We start from the raw sequence: 16,751 nt of genomic DNA, 5'->3' as shown, positions 1-16,751 counted from the left end.
TACAAATCATTATTTAAATCAAATAGAAGTTGATATTAAAATAACTAGACCAATTATATGCATAACATTTTAATAATCTTTCAGACCAGCACATTTCTGCTGAAGTGTCTTCTCTTTATCTCAATAGAAAATGTTTAGAGCATAATCAGCATACATGGATTGGGTTCTTTTTCCCATAAATCTGGTGTGGAACGTGGAACATGGACTTCACAATAATTTCATTTTGTTCTTGATTTCATCTGGGTTTTTATTGGGATGCACAATGATGTTAAAATGGCTTCTGACCTAAAAAGATCTTTGTTCTCCTGGTAGGGCTGGAGACCACATGTAATGACTTAAGAGACAGTAATTGCTGCTGGATCTCTGGTACCTTCTCACCCTTCTGACAAAAGGTAATCTTTTACATAAAGAAGATGTTATTGCAAAACTTAAGCCTATGCTGAAAAAAAGAATGTTGAATCAAGACTGACATGGTAGTATGAGGACTACAAAAGCAAAGGACCAGCTCAGGGCATGTTTTCACTAAACCAGAGGAGGTAGTTATATTCTCCAGATCATTTTTTTATACAAATATAGCCTCAGGTCTGCTGAAGTGCTCATAATATTCAACAACAGCAGTTTCTAAAAGTTTTCATTAGTTGAATTTTCACAGTGCATCTTCCAAAACTACCTGTGGCAGTATTCAATATGTGTATCTAATCTAATGTTTACAGCCCAGTTTTGCAACTGTGCAGCTTCTTCATGGAACAGCGGAAGAGTTTCAGGAGGGCTTCCATGCTGGGTAGATGTTGTAGTTAATGTGCGCCAGGCCCCCAGGTTTAACAGCAAGGCATTTTGATGCACTAGCATTTGAGCATCTCTTTTCTTTCTAATATAACTCAGTAAGCTCAAGTAATACCAGACACAGATAAAAATGGCACTGACCTTTCCACCAAGCCAGCAATGTTGTTCCATTTTTGCACTCTAGTAAGTGGTTTGAGCACTTTGAAGCCTGCCTGACTCTACATACATTTACCTTTTTTGTTCAATAATAGTGTAATTTATTTAACATGGAAAAGGCTGCCAGGGGAACTGGATGCTCTTCCCACTGAGCAGCACTCTTAGGATCTGCTCCCAGGTCATTCTTTTCTCTGAATACTGTTATATTTCTTTCTTTTTTTCTTTTTCTTTTTCTTTTTCTTTTTCTTTTTCTTTTTCTTTTTCTTTTCCTTTCTTTTTCTTTTCTTTTTCTTTTTCTTTTTCTTTCTCTCTTTCTCTCTTTCTTTCTTTCTTTCTTTCTTTCCTTTCTTTCTTTCTTTCTTTCTTTCTTTCTTTCTTTCTTTCTTTCTTTCTTTCTTTCTTTCTTTCTTTCTTCTTTCTTCTTTCTTTCTTTCTTTCTTTTCTTTCTTTCTTTCTTCTTTCTTTCTTTCTTTCTTTCTTTCTTTCTTTCTTTCTTTCTTCTTCTTTCTTTCTTTCTTTCTTTCTTTCTTTCTTTCTTTCTTTCTTTCTTTCTTTCTTCTTTCTTTCTTTCTTTCTTTCTTTCTTTCTTTCTTTCTTTCTTTCTTTCTTTTCTTTCTTTCTTTCTTTCTTTCTTCCTCTTTCTTCCTTCCTTTCCTTCCTTCCTTCCTTCCTTCCTTCCTTCCTTCCTTCCTTCCTTCCTTCCTTCCTTCCTTCCTTCCTTCCTTCCTTCCTTCCTTCCTTCCTTCCTTCCTTCTTCCTTCCTTCCTTCCTTCCTTCCTTCTCCTTCCTTCCTTCCTTCCTTCCTTCCTTTCCTTCCTTCCTCCTTCCTCTTCCTTCCTTCCTTCCTTCCTTCCTCCTTCCTTCCTTCCTTCCTCCTTCCTTCCTTCCTTCCTTCCTTCCTTCCTTCCTTCCTTCCTTCCTTCCTTCCTTCTTTCCTTCTTCTTTCTTCTTCCTCTTTCTCTTTCTTCCTTTCTTTTTCTCCTTCTTTTTTTTCTGAACACATTTCAAATGGTTCATTCTTTCCTTCCATGTAAATATCTAAGTGGTGATGACTGCAAAAGCTCTTACAGAAGTCTTACCATAGGCCAGAAGTGTGTCCATAGGCCAGGTTATTAAAACTATCTTTTGAGAAGAATTTACTTTATTTCTGAAGTATCACATTTTGCTTCCATTCTGCTACTCATCAGCTACAGTGCTTTCAGTCAGAGTAACAAAATGCTTGATTCTGTAGCTTTGAAAAAGTTTCTAATTGATAATGGATTTCTGTCATGCACAAAAAAAAGGGTGAAACTGGAGTTTATAAGTGTGAGAAAGTATCCCATTTCCAGTTGTGAAGAATACAGATCTTGTGTGAAAGTGTTCTATCCCCCTTGTCTTCTAAGATTGTAAATGTATTTTCCTGCATTTTTAAATGATACAGAAGAAAACCTATGTAATAACTGGGGATTTTAATTATTAGTTTGTTGGTTTGTTTGTTTGTTTGTTTGTTTGTTTGTTTGTTTGTTTTTTAACGTGAAGATATGTAAGCTCTTGATCTACTTCTCCCTCTGCCAGAGAGTGCTTGGACTGCTTGCACCTCTTCTCCCTCTAGGCCAATCTTTTTGTGAGTGTCCCTCACTGTAAACACCAGCCACTACAAGACTAAAAACTTTATTTCTCCTCAGAGCTTTGCTCACAGCTGAAGCAGTTTATTAATTCCCATTAGCAAAACCAGATTAAGGCTCTGTCCCACTACCTAGCAGGACCATTCTGGCTCTCACAGGTAGTGCTGTGAAGGGCCCATGACTGCTGTGAATAAGACCCTGTCTAAAATCCAGGCTGTTATGAAGGAGCTAGCTAGAAGCATTTGCAGGACATTATAAGGCCAGGAACTCATCCACAGAAATGCAATAAAATATTTTTAAATCCATATGAATCTTCCAAATCTTTGGTAATCTGAGCAGTTTGCTTTGAGAATGCCCGTAAATTAAATATCTCCCTGACCCACACACCACGTCTGTTGCCAGAATTTAATCCCAAATACCAGAAGTGCAGAAAGAAGCTGGCTCATAAAGCATGGAGGGGTAATCCTGTATCCAGATAGATCATCTCCTTTTGCAAATTCCTCAGCATTTTCAATATGCAAATCAACATGCAACTGCACAACTGCTACAAAAAGGGGAATTCTGCATTGCAACCAGGTTGTTTTCTTGGTGGTACTGCTCTGTGTACATCAAGGACTTCACAAGAAATTTGGAATTTCATCTCACTGGGCTAGACTCCAGAGGAGCTACCAGCCTTGGCTCCCTGGAAGTCAAGAGTCACAAGTGCCTGAAATTGAGAGAAATTATCATCCACACACATAGTGAAGTTTTCTAAGAAATACATACATACACATGCAGAGTGTTACCCCTCAAGCTTTTGTTTCCTTAGGAAATCAGGCGTACACACACGTAGATGGGGATTGTAGATTGTAGATGGATTTGAGAATCAGTTCAAACAGATCACCAAACTGTACTCATCCCTGAAGTGCCATTTTGTCCTGTTGCACATTTACATAGGTTGGGTGGGTAGCTGACTTTCAGAGTCAAACACAAGGGAACACGTGTGGTTGTTGTAATGCTTTCAAGACACATGCTATTGCAAATCCCTGCTTCTCATGTTTGCTGGACTTGTGGGTTTCGTAGCACTTTTGCATAGCTTTTGTTGTGCAGCTGAAAATCTCTCCTCTTCCTGCATAATCGAGTTCTAACCATTAAAATCAGAACCCAATAAAAAAGGTCAGCGTTAAACAATCATCTATGGTGTACAATGTCCACGTTGTATCCTTTTCCCTCCCTATATAAGTAGGGTGGATTTTTAGGTACTTTTTGGCTGGCAGTTAATGCATGTTCATTGCATAGTTTGTGTCTGTATTCAGGTATTTTGAATCTCAGCTTGATTGCTTTTATTTGTTTTTTTTGCTGTGTAAGGGTATAAGGGTCAGAGTCTTCCACCAGTTTCTCAAGAACAAGCTTGTTCCTCTGTTGCTGCTGCTGTGCATGAGTATTCATACTCTGCTGAGGTAAGGCTAACTTAGACTCTTCAACTCATGTTTCATTCCTTGGATCCTACCAAGTGAGATGTACAATTCCACAAATATTCAGTAGGATAACATTATGAAATCATATATTGTTTTTACCAGCCATCAAATAAAATGACAGCTCTCCCTGTGCTTTGGAATGGCATTGTGGTGGCCTCTTTCAGAAGTTTTGTCAGCTTGAGTAAAACAAATACCCTATTCAGTTGCCTTAGGCTACAAAATAACAACTAGGCATTTACTGTTGTTACAGGGAACCATAATTATTACCAATTACTAAGTATGCAAACCTACTCAATGGACTGAGATGTATTTGCATTCCAGTCTAATTAGAAAGCTAAATGGTAATCTCCAGCCTCAGGCTTTTCCTACCCATCCTTGAGTGACTCCTAACTTATCCTTTCAAAATAAACAAAGAGCTGCCACATGCACAGCAAAACTCCAAAAGGAGGCCCCATACCTCCCTGACACAGCATTAAGACATGACCTTTTTGGTTTAGAGATTCCCTTTTATTTTTCTTTGCAAAATTGTCTACTAACTACTAGCTTCAATGGGAATATTTAACTTGGAAATTATTTTCAGTATATTGAGGCCAAGTTAATATTGTCTTGTCATACGTGGTGGGAGAGGAAGAAAATTAATTTGCAGCAAAGATTAGCTAGTTGACTGTAAGACAAAAAGGATAAATTCTGAGACTAAGTACTGAAGCACATATCTGAATGAGGTTATGGACTCGTGATTTCCGGAGCATGTTAGGTACGTGTGTGCTGTGGTTAGCCTGAAGATATCAGACCCTACCTCTGGGAAAAAAATGGTATTAAGTGATCGCATGAGGTCTTATTCAGCCCTAGTTCTCTAAAAAGAAACTAGGAGGCTGAGCTGTGCAAGTCACAGAACTCAATCTACTATTGCTAGAAATCAGGGTGCCCACTGTGCACCCCAAAATGTAAGACCAAACCTTCCTTTTGAGAACTATGCTGCTGTAGGAGGAGGTAACTGTGGATACAAGAGGATGCTGGCTGTACTTCCCCAGGATGGCAGGTATGGGCTATGCCAATCACAGGGGGTCACTCTCCTGTCCTTTGAGACTGGAATGGTGTTCAAGGAGGAGTTCAAAGGGAATCTGCCCACTCTTTCCTAGAGAAGACAAAAAAGAGGGCTGAAAGAAGACAGCTTCTAAAGTTTGGGTCTCTTACTCCCTGTTGGGATTTGCAGGAATCTCTGATGTAATTGAACATTTGCTGGAAGGCTGCTTGATGCCTTCTTTCCACATCCCAGGTGAGCATCCAATCTTCTGGTTTACTGACCTATGGTCTTACTTCCTGCCTTATGTTTCTCCCAGTTTAGATGAAGGTGCAGAGCAGAATAAGTCCATCTAGTGGGATAGTGGAAGGACCACTCTAGAGTAGCATGTAACATGTGGCTGAGGCAAACCCTTAGGACTCTGAGAAACCAGCATCGAGCACCTGTTTTGCACCAGGCAAAGAGACATTTGAGCTCTCACTTCCAGTAGCTCAGAAATAAGCTTTAGCTAATGGGCCTCTTGATAAAAGAGGCACAGTCCTTGTAGCCTCCTCTTGGTCATTGGTTTTGGGTGGCTGTCATGAGCAAGCCTGCTGTAGGACCAGTGTTTAGCATGCACAAGGCACAAAGCACTTTGGAGCTGAACAAAAGGGAAAATGGGGTTCACTGTCTGCAGGCTGAGGTCTGGGTTCTCAGGGTGGAAACCACAGGCTTTGCACAGAGCGTGGCAATTAGGCACCTAAACTAACCACACGAGTCTCATCCTATCCAGCTGTGGTGTTTGTCTGTTTATGTTTATAATTATGGTTACATTGATGTTTTAGAGGGAAACGCAAACAAACCTCTTTACCAAAAGAAAATAGCTTATTGCCCAAACAACATTTCTGTCAGGAAGAAGGGACCTCATATGAGAGAAGCAGTCACACCATCTGATGTACAGCCAGGAGGTGTTTGATACCACAGCACTGATACTTCCATGAGAATTTTGGTAATTTAGAACACAAGTTTCAAACTGCATCTAAGGGGAGGTGGGCCTATATATCATGATGTTCACTGTTGTGATAGCACATATATTTAGTTGCAAGATGGATATGTTTTTTGATCATGGGAGACGCCAGAACTGCTGGCGTCTATATACAAGGTTAAGTAGCCAGACTTTGGCAAACAATCTGTTTCTATTTCTCTGTATCGTGTTAATATTTCCACTCTGGGATATACAGGGTCTTTAGGGCCTCAGAAAGAGCTGTTTGTGCAAATTACCAAGCAAATCAATAGTAGGTGCATTCCAAGGACTCATAACCCAGGCAGAAAGAAAAAAAAATCATCAAACCATTCAAAGGAACTTGTTTAGGGTGGCAATTTCCTTGCCATATTTCAGCTCTCTGTCTCCAGCTATTCAGGCTGTCTAAAATAAATCACCATATTTTTTTTTCACTGAACAATGAGGGAAGTGTGATCAGTTTGTTTGTGCTAGCTCTTTTATTATTTTCTTTATTTATTCTCCTTTTCCATAAAACCACAAAACCTGTGACTGTGACTGTTGACAACTCTACCCTAAGACCTAAACGTGCAAAAACTTTCAACAAGGCTTAAAGTAGTATTTTAAGTAAGAGCAGTCAAAATAGCTTAGCTGCTTTACCCACCACTGGAATGTAATGCAAGCTATGTACACAAACCAGGCCCCACATTTTCAAAAGCATCAATAAGAAGTAAGATCCATTCGCCCCTTTAGAAGCTACAGATTTCATCCTACTTTGAAAGGATGTGGAGTCCAGACTCCTGTTAGGTGGCCTCATCCCAGACAGTGGTGAGTCCCTATAAAATCACAACCAGTTGTGTGGGGTTTTTTGCCAAGGCTGAATATATTTCTCTTTGAAGCACTGTTTGTGAGGAGCATGGTGTTAACACCAGCTCAAAATTTTAACTCCTTTTTTATATTAAAATAAGAAATTGTGTCCATGAGAGCTTGAGACCAGCTTTTTAGCTACAAGCTGCAACTATTTTTTTCTCAAATGAAATAAAAGCAGTGCTTGGGAGCAGGAGACCAAAAGGATGTTTCTAAGCTAAAAGGCAGGCAGAATAAGCTTGGCTTGTCACCAAGCTGCACTGAATTTGACAAATGAAATTTCATTAGAAGTGCAGGGGCGGTTGTGAAACTGCCAGTAAATAGCTGTCTCCCCAGAGTCTCACACTTTTTCCAGAGTCTCTTTTCTCTTCGGACTCCATTCTGCCAGGGACAATATTTTAAAAGCAAAAACCAGAGCTAAGCATCAGAGTTAGAAATCAGGAGATAATAAAGGTCAAATGCATTTTTCCAAGGAGCTACTGGAATTTATGCCATTATTGTATCTTCTTTTCCTCCCTTGCGCTTTCTCTTTCAATTGTTGCCACTAATGGGTCCAAGCCAAAGCCATGATTCTAGACAAATTTGGGGATGGTTCCAGAGATAAATTGTGTGGCTGACCATTTTCTCTCCACTGACCCAAAGCAAAACCTAAGCCCTATGCCCATCACCCTGTGCTCTGAAGTGTTTGGAGCTGTTTCAGACCTGGATCTGAACTTCATGGCTGATGGCCAATCGCTAGTCATCATCCTTCAGTACCTCGAGATATAAATTTAATGCACATCATTATTCATCCCACCAAAACACGTCTGTGCATGAAGCTACTTTTGCTCTTTCAGGACATTACAAAACTATTAAGTATCTCTCCTCCTGGCTGTTACTGAGCAAAGAAAAAGGGTTCTTTGTCTTGTTTCTTGCTGCTTCTGTAAGGAAGGTTTTCTGCTCTTTCTGGCTACAGGGCGTAAGACACTTCCATTTCCAAACATGAGGGCTCTATCGTGATGGTTTATGTTTTCTGTAAGGATTAGTTGTTGAATTTATTCTTCTGTACCACCTCTTGCATCTCCTCAGATGGAATATGAGCTGGGATGACCCTAACAATACAGTTTCTTTTGCTTTGAAGCCAAGTGGGAGGTCAAGTGGTGGTCCAAAGTGTGGGAATGCAGCTTTTCTACATGGACACTGTCACTTGTAATGGACTCAGACTGGCTCAAACATGGAGCATGGAAGTCTTTTCACAGGAATCTACCCCCTCATTGACACAGTTCATGTCTCTTCCAACAAAGGGCACTCTGAAGGATGTGGACTTCCAAAAACATATATATCTGTGGCTATCTCTATTGTTAAATGCAATTTTGATCACGCATAGAGAGGTTTTGCAAGTGCAATCTTTCCTTCCCTGCATGCAAGGGAAGCTTTTCCAGATAGCAGGTAAAATCAGGCTTATGAAAAACCCACTTCCAAAATGCACTGCTGTGTCTCCAAATGGACTGGAGATAGAAAAGGAGGTGCCCTCAGACTCATTCTTTAGTTAAAAAATTGCAACCATGTGTTCTGGGCAAAGTTCATATCTGCTCCAATCAGAAAAGCAGAGTTGGGATTTCAGCTTCCTAATTCGGCTGACAGTTAAATTTCTGGGAAACAAGTCCTGCATATCACATATTTCAGCTGATAAAATCAGCAAAACTTTACTACCTCCCTTCATCAGGCCATGTCTCTGATGTCCATGGAAGTCATTAGACAGATAGTTTATGGAAAGAGGATTTAGGCTACAAAGAGAAGAGCCCCAGTCTTTGATACTCCAAATTTCCTAAAGCAATAAATGCTTGCAGAACTGATATGAAAGAGCGTAATTCCAGTGTGGAACCAGATGGAGGACTCAGTTTTATGGTACAACTCTTTTCTAGAACCTTGATTAGAACTTTCAAAAAACCACTGATAACCCACATATCTTGCCACTGCTCTTAGTAGATGGTAATCCTACATAACCTTCCACAAATCCCTTTTAATTAGCCTCTTTGCCGTAGTGTGCCATTCCAGCAGGTGATTAATACATTAATCTTACTGTATTTGAGGCTGATTCCTTATTCTTTCTCTACAGAGGGAATTTTATTTTGAGGCCCCATGAAGTTTTAGGACATGATCATCTACTGTAAAATCCATTCTCACCCTTAGAGAGTCTAGTGACATTCTGGGGAGAATGTGGAGGGGTGATCTAAAATAAAATCTTACAGATATTGCACAAAACACCACACACAATTGCACACTACATACACAATGTTGCCAGAAGTCCTGCTGCTTAAGAACAAAAAACATGTCTCATTAAATCTGAATTTACATGTTGATTGTAATGCTGTTGAACAAGCTAACAAATGCTATACCATTGTAGGAGCTCACACAATGAGTGCTAACACATTCATTACTGGTACCAAATTGTGTAGGTTGTGACATCAGACTTTTTAGTCTTGAGAAATAAGAATTTATGATACTTATTGTTGAGAAATAGTACAAAATGGTTCACATGAGAAAAAAATTCCTGCCCTGGCACTTGATATTCACCATTACAGTAAATACAAAATGTGAAAGAAAAATCTGGAGGATGAATTTTGGCTAACTAGATTTGCTGGAAAATATGCCCTTCACATCACCTGCTGAAAATTTGATTTAAATTTGGGTTATCAATTAGATTTTATATTGAAATGTAACATAATACTAGAGAGGCTCAGCAGAACACTGAGTTTTGTGTTTAAAATACTGCAATCTGTGTCAGGCATTAACTGTGTTAAAGAAAGGCTGAGACACCTGAGAATCTTTTGCCTGAAGAAGAGAAGGATGAGGAGAAACCTTATTAATGCCTACAAGTATCTAAAGGGGGGCTGCAAGGATGAAGCCAGAATCTTCTCAGTAGTTCACAGTGACAGGATGAGGGGCAACAGGCACAAGCTGGAACATAGGAAGTTCCATTTGAATATGAGGAAAAACAACTTTATGAAGGTGACAGTGCACTGGAACAGGCTGCCCAGGGAGGCTGTGGAGTCCGCTTCTTGAGAGATATTCAAAACCCTCCTGGATGCAGCAGTCCTATGTAATGAGCTCTAGGTGATCCTGCTTTAGTGGGAGAGTTGGACTGGATGATCTCCAGCTTTGGCAGTCCTGTGATTCTGTGTCAGCTGCTGTGTATGACACTGTGGAAATCATTTTGGGACTGGACTCGGTAGCTCTCTGAAAACATTTTCCCTGCAACATTCTGTTAGGGGGGAAAAAGGTAAAGAACTAGGTAAGTATTCTTCTGTCTCTGGGTTTTATGAATGTATGTCTTTGTGGATGGTCATGGGGAGCCAGGGTAGCAAGCTTCAAGGGGAGTGATTTGACACACAGGCCATGAGGAGTTTAGAATGAGGATCTATCAATCTACTTCAGTTTTATCTGTCTGCATGGTAAACTGGGTGCCAACAAGGATTTGAGGGCTTTATGGTAGGCATGTGTTAGGAGACACTGGAAGGGCGACAGATTTTCAGACTTGAGGCATGAGCTGGCCTGCAGCTGATGGAGTTAGGGTCAGGGTTTCCCTTTGGGAAAACTGCTGGGTTATTTGTGTCTTGGCAAGGCAGCTGAGTTTACATCACAACCAGCACAGGGGTTAGATGGACAGCCAGGTGTATCAAATATGGGGGTTCCTGTGTCCTCCAGCTGTCAGGCTGTGTTGGAAGCTCTGCCAGGAGGGGAAAGCACACTGTAAAAGAGAACTGCCAGTAGCCTACAATAGGTGTTTATACACTGTGTAGCTAAATGCTGACATCAGGTCCTACAAGAACCTACCAGTGCTGTCGTTTAAGTCCTTGAGAACAGAGGGTACACAGCCTTGCAGAGTGGGCACCTGCCACTTAAATAGCAAAGGAGAAGAGCCAGAAAATGGGAAAATCTGATGGCAGAGAAATCTGGGACACGCTCCAGAGAACACTTTCCACAGTGATGTTCTGCAATGTTTCCCACTACATCTGGGGAGCCAGAAAAGATTTCTGAAGTTGCTGTGCTCAATAGCCCACCCTACTGCTTGTTTTAATTATCTTAATCTCATTTTTAATAGGCCTCAAATGAAAATTTTGAGTGGGATCTTGCATGCATTTCATTATTAATGCAGAAAGATGGGCCTGACAGAGTGTGATCTTGCATTCTGAGCCCCATGGGGCTGGGCTGGCCCAGCATAGGGGCAGTGGCAAGACCCAGCTGGACTTAAACATAGGTTAATGTGTTGGGCACACCTTCTGCATTTAACTTGAAAGACTTAAAACATATAAAGGCCAGATAGGTTCCTTTTTGCTCATCTCTGTTCAAAGCTGCTGAGATCTTCTGCTGAAAGCAAGCAATGATTGCCTGTGATTGTGAACTTTGGTATTAAGAGAGAGTTAAAGCATATCAGTAATCTTGAGCTGGTAACAGACAAACCAAACCCCTCTCATGTTCCCTCACACAGAGCCTCTAAGTTTTGCTGACATGCTTGGAGTTGAAAAAGCCAAGGATGAGCTGTGGTAATACCTTGTAAACAATGTGACCACACCTTGTGGTGTCTACAGCCTGAGGGAACAAATCTGCCAATCTGTACCTGCCCTTAAATGCCAGGAAACAAACCATTAGTAATAAAGCACAACAGCTATTCTCCATCTGCAATCAATTTCTGGTTTTAAAAAATGGTGTTAAGTAGAAAATAGCCACAGGCATCTCTCATTAGGTCCTCGAATAAGCAGTGATTGTAATTCAAATGCTTCATTAACAGGGATGGATAAAGTCCTCAGCTCCTTTTCCAGGTGTCCCTAGAGGAGTTCATAAGCCTGTGGGCAGGCAGGATCGGCCCATGTTGCTGCCATCATTTTTTGCTTGTGTGATGGAGGGAAGCATGCTCCTGCTTCAAGGCCTGGACAAAGACTGTGTCCAGAACAGCAATTAAGATCTTCAACCCAGTGGAAAAATAAAAAAAAGTAAGTCTTTCTGCTTGTTGGAAATAGCTTTTTGGGCTTAACCATGAAAGGGGTGCAGGGAGGAGTTCTGGGTGTCTAGGAGAAAATGCTGGAGCTGAGGCTGCTCTTAAGCAGAGAGCCTGAGACGTGTCACCTTATGTGTTCCCTACCTCCCCTTCAGCAGGCTTGAGGTGGCATTGCAGTCCTCTTGAGCAGCCCAACTGCATATAGTCACGGTGTTTTTTCAGGCTCAATAGCAGAAAAAGGTTTAAGAGGTAATGCTGGAATTGGGGGTTCAGTGCAAAAGTTGACAAAAACCATGGATGGTAATAGGGTGTTGGTTTCCCTGACTGAGGCATGCACAGATAACACCTCTCAGATTTTCCAGGAGTAAGGTTATTCACTCTTTGAGTTAGTTGGGGTTTTTTGGTGGTTTGGTTTTTTTTTTTTTTTGGTGCAATCTATAAATTTCAAAACCTAGCTCTCTGAAAGTGGAAATTCTTTACTATGTGTGCATACAGGGCTTGGCTGTTCTCTTACAACAAAATGCTATGCCAAATAAATAATCATGAGCTTAGAGAAAGGTCATGAATGAGAGAAGGGAGAAAAAGAATGAAATTAAATAAGGCTCCTTAAAATATTTTGGGAAACAAAGACTATGAGCAAATAAAGACACCATTTGTAGGCAGACTCTCTGTTCTTTAGTGGCAATCTAATGCTGCTGATAAGAAATACATGTATTCATGGGACTTAAGTAGATAATAGATCCTCTTGTTTTAGGATTAAGTCAAATAAAGCTTTAAGGTATTTTTCAGAGAACCCCTTCACTTCTAGCATGCTCTTTGTTAGCCTGAAACGAAAAACCAACAAACAAAAAAAACCCCAAACATAAACCAAACACAAACCAGAAAATTTCTGAGATGAAAATATTTACGCGATTTTGGGCAACCTAAAGCCTTTCATTTGTTTTTGGTTTGAAAGATGTAGGTTTACCTTGAGCCTGGCCCACAGGTGTTGTGGCTGTCCCAAGTTACCTGGGTGGGCTGCCACACTTAGCTGCTCTCTTTTCTGGGTGTGTTATAGACCAGGCTTTCCTATGAAAAGCTGAGTATTTCTGGCTCGGATTAGTTTAGAGAAACTGTGAAAGGAAGGCAATTTCTTTTGTTCTGGTTTCCCCTTTGTGCTATTCTGCATTAATGGCTTCAGCCCGATCAAAATTGAGAAAAGCAAAAGGGATTTCTCCCCAGCTTCACTCCAGTGTTGGACTGCTGCTGGCCCTGAAAAAAAATGGTTCCAAGCTTGAAAGATGAGTGTTGATTCATTCCAGCCCTTTGGTATGCATCTGTATTTAGTTTGCTACTCTGGATCCCTCCTCCTCCAACAAAATAATAGTGGTGACTATTCAACAGGGCTGTTGGTAAAATGGCCATTAAAAAAGAATGCTATATATTGCTACAAAGAGTGTTCAGCTGCTTCTTAACTGAATCCTAGTAATCCACATACTCACTGTGGCAACCATACGCAACAGTGAAACAGAACAAGTAGAGGCTGCCTTTAATTGGGCAATGTAATATTAAACTATAGTAAAATTAAAGTATTAAAATATAGTATAAGGAGTCAGTGAAGCTGGAACAGCCAGCCTTTAAGTACCAGATTACTTAGCAGCTGATGAATGTGGCACCTGGGTCCCTGGACTCTTCCTTCTGCTCTCAGCCTTGTAATTCAGTGAGACCTTCTCTATTTGTTCATGGATACCTTAATCCATAAACTAACCTTCAGCTAAATGGCGCCTTCAGCTGAATCTCTGGTTCTCATTACTTTCCAGTAGGCTAGAGCTTGAGATGTGCCTCACTTACACTTTGTCACACTTGGAAGGAGGAGAGGACTAAGCTGGCTTTAAACTTGTACCTGGCTGCAGTGTACCGGGCTGGATACAGGCATAAAACAGAGAGTTTAGGCTTATCTCACACTATGTTTTGTGTGCTGGCATCTCCTGAGGACTGGTTTATTGCATGAGGGTTGTCAGGGGATGGATTTTCCACTTAGGAGTTGTCCCAGAGGCCTTACTTCTGTGTTAAGAAGAGCAAATGCAGGAGCTGCTCCCAAGGCCAGGCTTTCTTGAAAGATTCCTTCATATAAACTGTAGCCAGTGTGTGTTGATGAACTACTTGCACAGCAGATGGGGAAATTAGTAGAAAGCATACAAAACACCCTACCAACATTTCAAGTTTGTATGTGGAGAAATAACATGTTACTATGCTATTTGTATGTTATGAAAATAAACAATGTCAATTAGAGGTAGAGGTTTTAGATGGAAAACTATCCTTTAATAATACTTTTATTCTTGGACTGAGTTGTAATCCCCAAAATCCACACTAAAAGAACTACTGCTCAGCTGAGCCCACTTTTACAACCTCTAAGGCAACTTGCTTTCCTAGTAAACTAAGAAATCAAGTATAAATACATTTTGCTGCACCTTTAAAGTACAAAACAAAACACATGTTTTTTGCACAGAAAGGTCCTATGCTCTCTTGCAGCTCTCACCCTCTGTACATGGACTTCTTCCAGCCCTCCCAATCTTTGTGGGCTTTGATAAAGTTATTAGTCCCAGTTTCCCTTCTGCCTTGGGAGGGAGCTTTGCCAGTCTTTGGTCAGGCAACACTACTGAAGCCTGATTTGGAACCTGCTGCAGATGCTAAACTTGTGATTAGCTATTGTTTGGAAACCCTGATAATTGCACAGTGTGTGTATGTTCAGCTGGAAGCCAACTCTCTTGCCCAGTGAATCATCCCCATCCCCTGACGTCCTGCACAAGTGTCACAGCAGCTCAGTTTGCTGCAAGGCAAAAGCATCGTGGGATGTGCTGCAAAAAATCCTGGTGACCCATGGGGATGAGGACATCCTCAGGAAGGGCCTGTGTTGGGTTGCAGCTGCCTGCACAAACCAGGTGGGCTGGACTTGTTGCCTGAACTGCAGAAGCAGGCAAAGCACTGGGGGCCGAGTGGAAAAAAAGAACTTTCTTTAAATAAAAACTGAATGCTGGGATTTGATTGAATTTGGGAGTTGGCACTGTAGATACTGGCACATATTCTGAGTCTTGTGCTCCAGATAATATATGGTGAGCTGGCAGTGCTGGACAGTGCAAGGCTCATAAGGATAAAATATTAATGCTGTGTGCTTTAAGGTGCTGCAAGTCAAGGGGGAGGTACTTGAAGCAAATTGAAGTTGCTTGGGGTATGTCTGAGCCTGCAGACTTGTTTCAGCTTGTTAGAAGCTTCTACACCTTTTTTTCTGCCACCTGCCTTCAAATGAGCAGCAAAGAGGGCAGTTTAATTTAGTTATGCAGCTCCCTGGGACCCAGACATAGGCACAAGTTTGCTGAATGGGTTGGGTTGTAAAGAGAAGGCAAAATGTTGCCCTTGCCCCATTACTGTGCAACCACTAAGATGTGTGGGCAGAGCTTAGTTGGTTGTTCAGAAGGTAGCAATATTAGGTTTAAATGATATTTCTCCAAGGCAGGAAGGCTGATATTTATCCTGTCTAGCTGTAATGCTGAGAATTAGGTATGTCCAGGGCCTATTCAGTCTAAGAAAAATTTCTGTTGGCTGTAGACAGAACAACCTAGGGTAGTCGTCTTTGTCAGATCATATGAATGTTAATGCCCCGGATCCTTGGGTGCAAGGCTGGTGGGAGAAATAAAACACTAGAAAGATAGCCAAGAACTGATGCTTCTTTCTGTAAATCCTGAATATGTAGTTGGGGCATATAGTGGGAGGGGATGCATGGGCAGACAAAGAGACAAAAGTAATTGCCTCATTTCTGTTGACTAATTGAGTGATCCTGTTACTCTCTCTGGTGCTGCAAGGCAGAGGCTTCCTTTCTCTCTTCCAGCTGGACATTTTGGGACCAGTGCAGGGGGCTGGTTTTGGTCAGTTCCTGAGAGTAAGAAAAAAGCTATTACTCAGCCCTGGTGTCTCTTCCCAGGTATGCCTGGGTGCAGTCTGTATGGAATCATAGAATGGGGTGGGTTGGAAGGGACCTCAAAGATCATCTAGTTCCAACACCTCCTGCCATGGGCACCTTCTGTTAGACCAGGTTGCTCAAAGCCCCATCCATCCTCGTCTGGAACGCTTCCCTGGAGGGCACAGCCACAGCTTCTCTGGGCAATCTGTGCCAGTGTCTCACCACACTCACAGTGAAGAATTTCTTCCTAATATCTAAATCTATCTTCTCAGTTTGAGAGTGCTACCCTTCCTCCTATCACTATCACATCCTTGTAAGAAGTCCCTCTTCAGCTTTCCTGTAGGCCACTTCAAGTACTGGAATTCTGCTATAAGGTCTCCCTGGAGCCTTCTCTTCTCCAAGCTGAGCAGCCCCAGCTCTTAGACTGTCCTCATAGGAGAGATGCTCCAGCCCTCTGATTATCTGTGTGGCCCTCCTCTTCACTTGCTTCAACAGCTCCTGTGCTGGGAGCTCCTGAACTGGACACAGAACTCCAGATGGGGTCTCATGAGAGTGGAGTAGGAGGGGAGAAGTTCTTGCTTCAAGGAAGTCTAGGGTTTTTTGACTTTAGTTTATAATTTCCCAGATAGAAACAAGGAGGGTCTGCAGCTGAGATTCCTGACTGGAAGAAAGCAAAATCTGCCACAGGCATCTAGATGCCCGTGTTAGTAACAGGAGAGAAGGGAAGGTTTCTGCTTAGAGGAAGAATGAGAGTGCAGTTAACACCTTGCTAAATGCAGGGAGTCTCTTACCAGCTTTCATCTCCTGCTTACACCCTGTGATTTGGCAGTGCTCCACTCTGCCCACACAATTTCTGCAGTGTGACTGGGCTTTGCAGAAAACCTCCTTAATCCCCCCCCCAGAAAAGTTTTATACAGTTGCATCCAACAGGGTCCTGCTTCACTTGATCTAAGTGAGGAAGTTAAATCT

This window comes from Calypte anna, chromosome 2 (assembly GCF_003957555.1).
Source record: "Calypte anna isolate BGI_N300 chromosome 2, bCalAnn1_v1.p, whole genome shotgun sequence".
In the NCBI taxonomy this organism is placed as follows: domain Eukaryota; kingdom Metazoa; phylum Chordata; class Aves; order Apodiformes; family Trochilidae; genus Calypte; species Calypte anna.
This window is presented reverse-complemented; position numbering follows the sequence as displayed.